The 10917-nt window shown below is 44.2% G+C and overlaps 1 non-coding gene across 1 annotated transcript; it reads left to right on the plus strand.

Annotated features, from left to right (window-relative positions):
• The first annotated feature begins 320 nt into the window (after positions 1-320).
• LOC111819341 (U1 spliceosomal RNA) lies at positions 321-484 on the plus strand. Its single transcript, XR_002823028.1, has one exon. It is a non-coding gene; the product is annotated as a U1 spliceosomal RNA (small nuclear RNA).
• The last annotated feature ends 10433 nt before the right edge of the window (positions 485-10917 follow it).

A 10917-nucleotide genomic window follows, 5' to 3' on the forward strand; every position in this document is an offset into this window, starting at 1 on the left:
GATTGGCTGTCTGGGAGGACTGGGAGGAGGAAAAGGCGGGCGGGGCGTAGGTAGGCGGGAAGAGCGCGGTCGGTGACGACACGGACAGGGCTGCGACATATGCAGATATGGCAGCGCAGTGGCTACTGGGTCGAGAGCTGCTGCTTAAACACGTTACGACTGTCCGTGCTGTGGGAAAGGGTCCAGGGGCTGTCGCTTGAAATTGGGCTCAGTAGGAGCGTAGGAGGGCTATGAGGGCTCGGGAGTGAGGACAGCAGAATGACCGTGTGTGTAAAGTGAAAGGAGTGTGAGGCTGTGTGGTGGCGGGAGGCGAGCAACTCATACTTACCTGACAGGGGAGATACCATGATCACGAAGATGGTTTTCCCAGAGCGAGGCTTGTCCATTGCACTCCGGATGTGCTGACCCCTGCGATTTCCCCAAATGTGGGAAACTCGACTGCATAATTTGTGGTAGTGGGGTACTGCGTTCGCGCTTTCTCTTGATTTTTGGCTGTTCAAAAATTAGAACTGCGTCGGTTTGTGGCCCGTGTAATTGAGCATGTTGTTCCCTTTTCTTGCGGTTGTGGAGAGAGCCTGAGTGCTAGTAATTTTTATTTGCGCAAGAGCGTGAAATGTGCCCATAGGGGAAGTTCCTTGTACTGTTTCCCTTAATCAGCGAAAGACTCTTTCAAGCGGCAGCTGAGGTTCTGTGCTGGGTCATTTCTAGCGATTGCTCAAAGTTTCTCAGGAATACCTGTTATAATAAAGCGAAGTTTGTGGCTTTGAAGAGCATATGTAAATTGTCCTCAGTGTTCTGGGGAGTAGAAATCCCAGTTTAGGGCCTCGTGCAGGGCAGTGCTCCCTGTGGGCTCTGGCGGAAAGAACCTTCCTTGACGCTTGTTCCCGGCTCTCTCTTGGCGTTTATTGGTCTCTGCCTGACCCTCTCTGCACGTCTGTTCTCTTATGAAACTGCACTCAGAAAGGATTAGGACTAGGACCCATCTTTCTCCGGGTGTTACTTAACCGATACTCTCTTCAAAGAGCAGGAGAAAGATGTGGCAGTCGGCTCCCGTAGAGATTTACAGTCTTGGAAACCCTACGGGACAGTTCTACTCTGTCCTATAGGGTCGCTATGAGTTGGAATCGACTCCACCGAAGTGGGTTTATCTTCAAAGAAAAACCCTGTTACCCCAAAGAAGATCACATTCACAGGTACAGGGGTTAGGACTTCAACATATCTCTTCGGTGGACACAATTCAACCCCTAACACTAGAGGGAGATAGATCTCCTTACTGTCAGTAAAAAAAATCCTGTCTGTTTTCACAGCCTGAAGATCCAGAAATAACTTCTAGTGCACAGGAAAGCATTTCTTCCAGGGGCTGTTAAGGCCCCCATCAGTTTTAGACACGCTTTGTGCAGGGGAAAGGCTCTGCCATGGTGTCCTGGCCACCCTGTAGCTGTCCACATAGGCCATGCAGGTCAGAACCCAATCTTGGCGGAATACCCTGTCCTCCACCCAGGAACATAAGACAGACGGTCTTGTGAGGAGCTTGACCCTTTTCTCATACTACCTCTCTTTCTTGTGGGAGGCTGCCACTAGGCACTTTTCCCACCCACCTCCCTGCTTGCAGTGAGGCGCGGGACTTTTCACCTAGCCCTCCTTAGGGCACAGCTCCAGGATGTAAAACTGCTTAGCTGCAGCAGGGCATTGACTGGACAGCAACAGAGTCCCCTATTACGTATGTCTTAGTCCTCTGGTCCCCTTTTTTGAGTGTCGTCTTATGACAGGGTCATGAGCTTTCACCACCGACAACTTTTCCTTTCACTGCCCATGTACTTAATAAAGTATCTGAATCTAATAAAAGGATATATATATTTTTTTACCTTCTGAATCTGTCATGCCTTGAGTCTGCCTTGTCTTGTGCTTGACACCTTGTACTCACTTTTGAGTCTTGCTGAACCCCCATGCATTGTCAGTTCACCTTAATTCTGTGCTCATGGGGTTATCGAGAATGCTGTACGTCAATGAACCAGCGAGGAACTTTAGGAGAGAGATGTATTGTGTACGTTTCCTCTGCTCACATCCACATCTCCTTGTCTAATTGAATTTCACTTACAAAACATATATTCAAAGATAAAATTACAAATAATTCCAAGACGATGACAGCAGAACATTCAACCAAGCATGAGGATCCTTCTGAGCTTGGGGCCCTCTGTGACTGCGCAGGTCACATGCCCATGAAGCTGGCCCTGCATGGAGTCCAGGGCCAGGTGTCACTAAGAGTTCAAACACCCTCAGGGAGTAGAGAGGCCGCCACACAGCACAAGTATCCAGGGAAGAACCAGAACCTACAGGAGATGACAGGTGGAGAGTACGTTTGCATGCAGCTTTCCATTTCTTTCAAAGTTCTTCTGTAACTACTAATTGAAATGTTTGGTCTCTGGGCTTTATCCATTATCTCAGTGCAGACTTAGTCAGTGACTTTGAGGCTTCTAGTTTTTAAAATTTACCCAGAACCCCCAGTCCTCAACAGCAGAAACAGATTCTTCCTCATAGGATTTCCAGCCTCAAGAAGTTCCAGCTCCTGTTGACTTAAATCCCAGACCCTCAAGTCACATGAAGACACCCAGTGATTGGTGGTCAGTTGCTGGACAGTCAAAGCATTTTGTTTGCTTGTCAGACTTCTATTCCATTACAATAAATCCCTGCAACTTATGTCCATTTCTTGATTGCTTAGCTAGATTCTCTTCCACAGAGAAACTGATATTGATACTGTTGTGGAGTTGCAGCCTACAGTCAGACCAAATATAGGAAGAAGAGAACGCAGATTCCAACCAGTCTGTGAAGATGTCAAGTGAATTCAATCGATGTTGGAAGAAATTAGCTGTAATTCTTTCATGCTTGAGAATTCTATGCACAAAAATCAGCCTAAAAACCAAACAAAAAAGATTTAAGGTAGAAAAAATGCCTAGGATTTGGAGATTGGAACACCAAACTTAGTAAAAGGACAAAGAGTTGGAATTCCTCATTGACCTCAGACTATAAGAATGGGCTTTCTAGTAGAATCACTCCAGGGATATATGGCCCTGAGATCCTGAGTCTCAATCTCAAATGTCCCACCAGTAGGCTGTTGTGCTGTGGTCTCGTCCTGAGTGAATTCATCCTCCTTCTCGCTACATCTTCCCAGACTCTGAGGGACCAAGAACCTGCTCCGTGTGCTTCAGTCTTGACACATGTCTGGGGAAGAGATGGACCTCAACTCAGAGCCATTTTCTCTGTCTGTAAATGAGAGGGTGCCTGGAATAATTTCTAGAGATCCCTCATGCTCTCTAATAATCAATTCTCTGCAGACTTATGATTGGCTGCGTTTCCTTGGCATTTAGTGGTTTTTTTTGTGCCCTTGGCCTGAGAGATTGCATTAGGAGATTCCGTCACAGCAAATAACTTTGTACCCCCAGGTGGGGCTCATTTCACTTCTCAATAGCCAGCTTCCCCGTATGTGATACGGGTACCACTGGTAGTACTTGAGACAATTTTAGGTGGTACAAGGATGAGTATTTTAATATGAATCAGTATGTATTTAATTTCATATTCATACCCAACGTGCATAACAGGCACATAGAGACCACTTTGATGTCTTCTTCACAGAGATGAGAAAAGCTGGTGGCGACACTTCATCAAATGCCCTTTAAATATCTAAAGTTTCCTCAGACTTCTTTCCTTGGTGACAGCTGCCCTGCTTGAGGTCTTACTCCCAAGTCCTCCATCTATTGCCAGCCAACTCCCTCCAGATGCTCCCACACACCCCTGGTGACATAAGTTGTCATTTGCCTTGGTTATTTGGTAAAACAGCTTAAGAGATATTTCCCCTAAGCCCTGAGGAGTTACCTTTGCCCTGGTTTTCTATCCCAGAGAGTTTGTTACTTTTGTCCAGGTTGATTGACATTTCCTGAATGAGCTGTAAACACCTTGAGGTTTGATACTTTTGTCTGGCCCTGGGCTGCAGCCTGCCCTGTAATTAGTATGCATCTTACACGGATTGGGCAATATACTATGCAAATGCAGTGACTACAGTCTATGCAAATAAAGTGTCGGTGGCCTACCAAGAGGCCATTGTTCAGTTCATGGCCCTGGAGGGAGGGCCATGCCTTAAAATTGATGAGGAATTTATATATATATAGAGTTAACCCCACAGAGATTTTTCAGACAGGAAGAAAGAAGAAGGAGAGAGAGAGAGAAGAGGTAAAGAATCTCGTCTAAGAGCTGTAACACGGGTCAAGGGTTGTAACGCTGAAGATGGTGACAGGCCTAGAAGGGCACAGCGGCACAGTCGGTGGTGATAGACAGCAGAGCCAAGAGGAGCCTGTCCTGAGTGGGCCAAGGAGAGCCTGTCTTCAGAGGAGTAAGAAGAGCTGAGAGAACTGTCCTGCTCTGAACAAGGGAGACTTGGCCTACATGCTTCCTGATCCTGAGTTTTTACAGCACTCCTGCCCCCCAAAACAGCCCCTTTATGTTTCTGGCTCCAGTTTCCTCTTTCCCCATTCCTTTCCTCAAGCCTTCTCTTACTACCTGCATGGGCAGACAGCATTAGCTGTCTCTCTGCTTGGATTTGCACCTGACATGCATCAGCAGCTTGGAAAATTAGGAAGCTCCCTTAAGATGCCCTCTGTTTCAGTGACAGTGAGAATTGTAAACGTTGTTGTTAGCTGCTGTGAAGTGGATTCCTAGTCATCACAATCCCATGTGTGCAGGGTAGAGCTGCTCCATAGGGTTTGCAAAGCCGTGACCCTTCGGAAGCAGATTGCCAAGTTTGTCTCCCGAGGTGCCTCTCTGTGAATCTGAAACACCAACTTTTGCACTAGTGGTCAAGGGTTTAACCGTTTTTGTCATCCAGGGACAACAGGCATTGTAAAGAAATAGAACACTATTTTTCACTGTCAGAAAGAACTGTGGGTTTTTCCTTATCTGAAAAGGCTGAGTATTAAACTATATTTTAGAAGAAAACCCTAAGTCTTGTGTTGGCAGGTGTAGACATTTTGCCAACCCCTCCCAGGGTGTGTTCTTACCTCGCTCTCACTTCTGAGCCACAGTGTCCTGGTAAGTTGAAATCACCTGGAATTTTTCTTCACTAGCCAAGCTGAGAAATGTCGCGAAGGACCATGGCGCCCCTACGTGACTACTGCAGGGAAAGCACATGGAGATCTGCGGGGTCCCACAAGATGCTAGGGAGGGCAACGGGAGCGGGCAGTGAAGACAAGGACAGGTTCAAACAAAACCAGCTCAAACGTACAAGATGCCAAGAGTATTTGGGAGATTGAAACCAGAAGCCGTACATCGTACGGACTGATACAGCTTGATGAAGAAGAGCTGTGAACTTTTCTCCCCAGCAGCAGGAGGTTTCCTTGCCCAAATATAAAATATCTGAATTAAGACCAAAGTCCATTTTCAGTGCTTTACCAAAGAGAAAACAGGTTTTCAGAGAGTTTAAGGGCTTTCCTCAGTCTGAGTTTAAGGGCTTGGTTATGCTCTCGATGGATGAGGGAGGAGTTTCTGACCAAAAGGAGTGGACCCATATAGTGGCTAGGAACTCCTTGGATACTAGATTCCAGGAACATCAGCTATCCAAGGTTATTACAAAGACCTTTGGTCTGGTCTTTGGCTAGGTGCGCTACCTCTTGGAAGGCTTCCCTTCCCATCCAGGCTCCACTTCTTGCCTTCTGTTTGACCTTGGGCCAGCTCCTTCAGTGTTTCAAGTCTCATATGAAAATAATAAAATTAAATGTCTTGTGGACTTATTGTACAGATTAATTAAGATGAAATAATGATACACAGAGCAGAGTCTATGGCCCATAGTTGGTATAGGAGATAGGAAACAACATCCAGGATAAGTTTTTTTCCTTAATTGTGAAATATAACAAAAGATAAGTGCATAGACTTCTGCTTTAGGCCATGATGGAGTAACAGAGATGGTATTTACCTTCCACACTAAACAACTAGAAGACAAGATAAAGTATATGTAAAACAGCTCGTTTCAAACATTGAACCACAGGAAGTGTAGGACAGAGCTCAGACTGAGCCAGTAACAGTGCATGTTCCCACCAGCCTGAACGGAAAGAGCATCTAACACATGTGTCATGGAGGAGAGTCTTCAGAAGGGTAATACCTCAACACTGTGTCCAAATTAACCTTAGACTAAATGATGTTCTGAACCCACCTAACCAAGCTTAAAAGTCAGCCTGGAAAGAATCAAACTGTTTCCAACTAACTTAACCCATCCCAGAGCAAAATCCAAAAATATTTAAAGAACTAAAAAAAAAAAAAAAAAAAAACAAAAAAACTAGTATTTAACGTAAAGTTCATAACATATTGCATCCAATAAAGATTATTAGCTATGCAAAGAAGCAGGAAAATATGACCCAAAACCATGAGTAAAATCAATCAGTAGAAACAGACCCAGAAATGACATAGATGACAAAGTCAGTAAATAAGATATTAAAACAGCTTTTATAAACATAGTCTGTATGTTCAGGGGATCCCTGGTGGCACAGTGGTTAACAGCTATGGCTGCTAACCAAAAGGTCGACAGTTCCCATCCATCAGCTGCTCCTTGGAAACCCTATGGGAGCAGTTCTACTCTATCCTATAGAGTCGCTATTAGTCCAAATCGACTTGATGGCAACTGCTTTGATTATATGTTAGGAAGAAAAAGGAAAGAATGATCTTGATGAAAGAGAGAAATGAAAGATTTTTTTAAAAAAGACTCAAAATGAACTTCTAGAGATGAAATAAACTGTGAATGATTTTAAGAGCAGAGTAGACATTGTAAGAGACATAGCAATATAAATTATCCAAAATGAAAACCTGAGAGGAAAAACAACTAAAAATGAAAAGAACAGAGCATCACTGACCTGTGAGAAAACATCAAGTGGCCTAACATCCATGTATTGGAGTCCCAGAAACAGAGCAGCTAGAGTGACAGAAAAAAACATTTGAACAGATGACAACAGTTCCAAGGGGAAGGGCCCTGGCACCTCCTCATAGCCTCCGTGGAGACAGTGGTAGGGATCTCTCTGTACAACCCTAGGAGCCGCTGGATACCAAAGAGGCTACCAAAGAGGTCGATCAAGGGTAGATCCAAAGAAAGCCAGGCAATATGTAGGACCTTAAAATGAGAAGTTGTGTGGCCTATGGACTGAGCTAGCTTGATGAGTAAGAGTTGAGAGCTTGTCTTCTCCCTAGCATGGAAGATTGCCCAAGTACATCTGAGCCAACACTGAAGGTAACGTTTGTCGTGCTACTGATGTGGAAGCTGAGGTTTGCAGAGAGTTTAATGAATTTCCTTGGTCTCAGGACTGTTGAGCACTACATCATTTCCAGTCCTCTCAGTAGTTGATGCTTCAGGGCATGAGCTTTAGAATTAGTTATATCTAGGAAGATCTGTGAGTTTATTAGCCCATCTGTTCAGCTCACTGAAAGGGGAATAATGATTTGATGTTTGCTTTAAAATTTCCCCCAATAAAATTTTTATATTCTTACTGGGGAAGACATTTCTACATATTACACCAACTCCAGAATCTTTAAAGAGCAATGCATACGACTACGTCAAAATTTCGATTCAAATACAATGAACTTTAAAAACATTCTTTATAACAAAGAATGTATTTTTATCAAAGTAATATGCACCCAAAATTTTGTTATGAGAAACAGTAGTCCCTGATCCCTTTCTGCATTGCCTATTCTCCAGAGATAATCACTTTCAACCCATATAACCTATTATCTGGCTATTTCTCTCTTTATCTCTAAAGAAACATTGTTACACCTTGATTTTCCACTCCAGACCCTGCAGACTGGCCTGCAAGGGGAAAAATGGTGTGCGTTTGGGTGGGTAGGTGCACCACCTGCTAGTCAACACCAAGGGAGCCAACAAGGCGCTTAACTTGGCTTCCACTCACCGCCAACCAACTTAATCCACCTCACCCCTCCACACAGTGAAAGGAAACTTTGCAAGAACCAATGCCAAGCAAGCAGCTTTGAGATTCTCGGTGGGACCGGGCTTCGAGTGAGTCAGGAAGGGATGGGAGCTCTCCTGAGTGAGGAGCTGCAGTGGTCCAGACCCAGCAACCGAAACCGCTACTGTGAACGCCCACTTCTTCTGCCTTCCATTCCCTTCTTTCTCCCTTTTTCTTTCCTATTCTCGTCTCTGTTCTTTCCTGTCTCTCTTCCTTCCTCAGGTATTTTCTGCGGGTGTCTGGAACCTCAATTCCTGAAGAGGAGACGAGAGAACGAGGGGACGGGTCTGCGAGGCGCAAAAGGTGGCGGAGAGCAAGGATCTGGACGAGCTGCGGCTCCGCAAAGGGTTATAAGAGGTTAAACAAGTTTCATTCACAATTTAAGGAGTTTTTATTTTAAAAACGCTCCTATTTCGAATTAAGCACCACGGTTCCACCGAGACCTGAACTCGGATCGCTGAATTCAGAGTCTAGAGTGCTCACCATTACACTATGGAACCACCAGATACTGTTCCGCCTGCCACTCAATAAGAAACCCCAATCCCATTGCCGTCGAGGGGATTCGGACTCAGATCTATGAACATTTCAATAAAAAAACAAACCCAAATCCACTACCGTGGATTCGATTCCAACTCATATATCGGGGTAACTCAATAAAAAGCAAAAAGAAAAAAAAAAGCGTAAAAACCAAAAAAAAAATTCAAACACTTTCCGGTCGAATGGAATCCGCCTCATAGCGACCATATAGGACAGAGTAGAACTGCCACATAAGGTGTCTAAGGAGCGACTGGTGGATTGGCGCTACCGACCTTTTGGTTAGCAGCCAAGTTGATAACCCACATAGCAGGAGGATTCGAGGAAGAAAGCCTTCCGTGACTGGGAATGGAACCCGGGTCGCGAGGGTGAGAGCTCCGTATCCTAACCGATAGTGCAGTTGTAGACAGGAAATTGGATGTTTTTCACAGGTCTGTTGAGATTGTCTATCAAATCACTCGTTGACATCATGTTTTCTCTCTCTTCTCTTTGAAGTCTGTTAAATCTAACATGTAGGACATCTTGGAGGTGGGATTGGTTTCTATACATTTATTTTTCCTTTGAATATGGGTCACCTGTTCCTTTGTATGTCTAGTATGTTTTGTTTATTGGACACGTTGAATGATACATCGTAGCGTATTCTGATATCTTTCTCTAGGATATCAACTGTTCTAGGAAACTTTATGGTGCAGTTCTACTCTTGTCATATAGGTTCGAGATGAAATGGAATTGATTTGATGGCACACAGCAAGGACGGCATGCATTTCTTTTTATTTTTTATTGTGCTTTAAGTGAAACTTTACAGTTCAAGTTAGTTTCTCATATAAAAATTTATACACACATTGTTATGTGACCCTAGTTGCTCTCCCTAAAATGTGACAGCACACTCCTCCTTTCCACCCTGGATTTCCCGTGTCCATTCAACCAGCTCCTGTCCCTTTCTGCCTTCTCCTCGCGCCTCCTAACAGGAACTGTCCATTTAATGTTACGTATCTACTTGAGCTAAGAAGCACACTCTTCAAGAGTATCACTTTATGTCTTATAGTCCAGTCTACTCTTTGTCTGAAGAGTTGGCTTATGGGAATGGTTTCAGTTCTGGGCTAACAGAAAATTCAGGGTCCATGTCTTAAAGGGTCCCTCCAGTCTCAGTCAGACCACTGAGTCTGCTCTTTTTACTAGAATTTGAGTTCTGCACCCCACTTTTCTCCTGCTCCGTCGGGGACTCTCTGTTGTTTTCCCTGTCAGGGCCATTATTGGTGGTAGCTGGGCATCATCTAGTTCTTCTGGCCTCAAGCTGATAGAGTCTGTGGTTTGTGTGGTCCTTTCTGTCTCTTGGGCTAAAATTTTCCTTCTGTTTTTGGTGTTCTTCATTCTCCTTTGCTCCAGGTGGTTTGGGACCAATTGATGCATCTTAAATGGCCACTCACTTGCTTTTTGGAGCTCAGATGCAACTCACCAAAGTGGGATGCAGAACACTGTCTTAATAAACTTTGTTATGCCAATTGACATAGATGCCCCCAGAAAACATGGTCCCCAGACCCCGACACCTGCTACTCTGTCCCTTGAAGTGTTTTGTTGCCTTCAGGAAACTTCTTAGCTTTTGGTTTACTCCAGTTGTGCTGACTTCCCCTTTAATGTGTGTCGTCCTTCCCTTCACCTAAGACAATTCTTGTCTACTATCTAGTTAATGAATACCCCTCTCTCTCTCCCTCCCACCCTGGTAACCATCAAAGTATATTTTCTTCTGTGTTTAAAGCTTTTTCTTGAGTTCTTATAATAGTGGCCTCATACAATATTTATCCTCTTGGGAATGCCTGATTTAACTCAGCATAATGCCTTCCAGATTCATCCATGTTATGAGATATTTTGTGAATGCATTGTTGTTCTTTATTGTTACGTAGTATTCCATTGTGTGAATAATACCATAATTTGTTTATCCATTCATCCTTTGATGGGCACCTGGGTTGTTTACAACTTTTTGCTATTGTGAACAGTGCTGCGATGAACATGGGTGTGCATATACCTATTCGTGTGACGGATCTTATTTCTCTAGGACATATTCCAAGGAGTAGGATTGCTGGATGGTATGGTACTTCTATTTCTAGCTGTTTAACGAAGCGCCGAATCGATTTCCAAAGTTGTTGTACCATTTCACATTCCCACCAGCAGTGTATAAGTGTTCCAGTCTCTCCACAACCTCTCCAACATTTGTGTTTTTGGATTAATGCTACCCTTGTTGGGTTGAGAGGGTATCTCACTGTAGTATTGATTTGCATTTCTCTAATGGCTAATGGTCCTGAGCATTTCTTTCTGTGTCTGTTAGCCGCCTGAATGTGTTCTCTGGTGAAGTGCCTGTTCATATCCTTTGCCCATTTTTTAATTGGGTTGTTTG

Source organism: Trichechus manatus, unplaced genomic scaffold (genome assembly GCF_000243295.1).
Source record: "Trichechus manatus latirostris isolate Lorelei unplaced genomic scaffold, TriManLat1.0 scaffold00400, whole genome shotgun sequence".
Classification (NCBI taxonomy): Eukaryota; Metazoa; Chordata; class Mammalia; order Sirenia; family Trichechidae; genus Trichechus; species Trichechus manatus.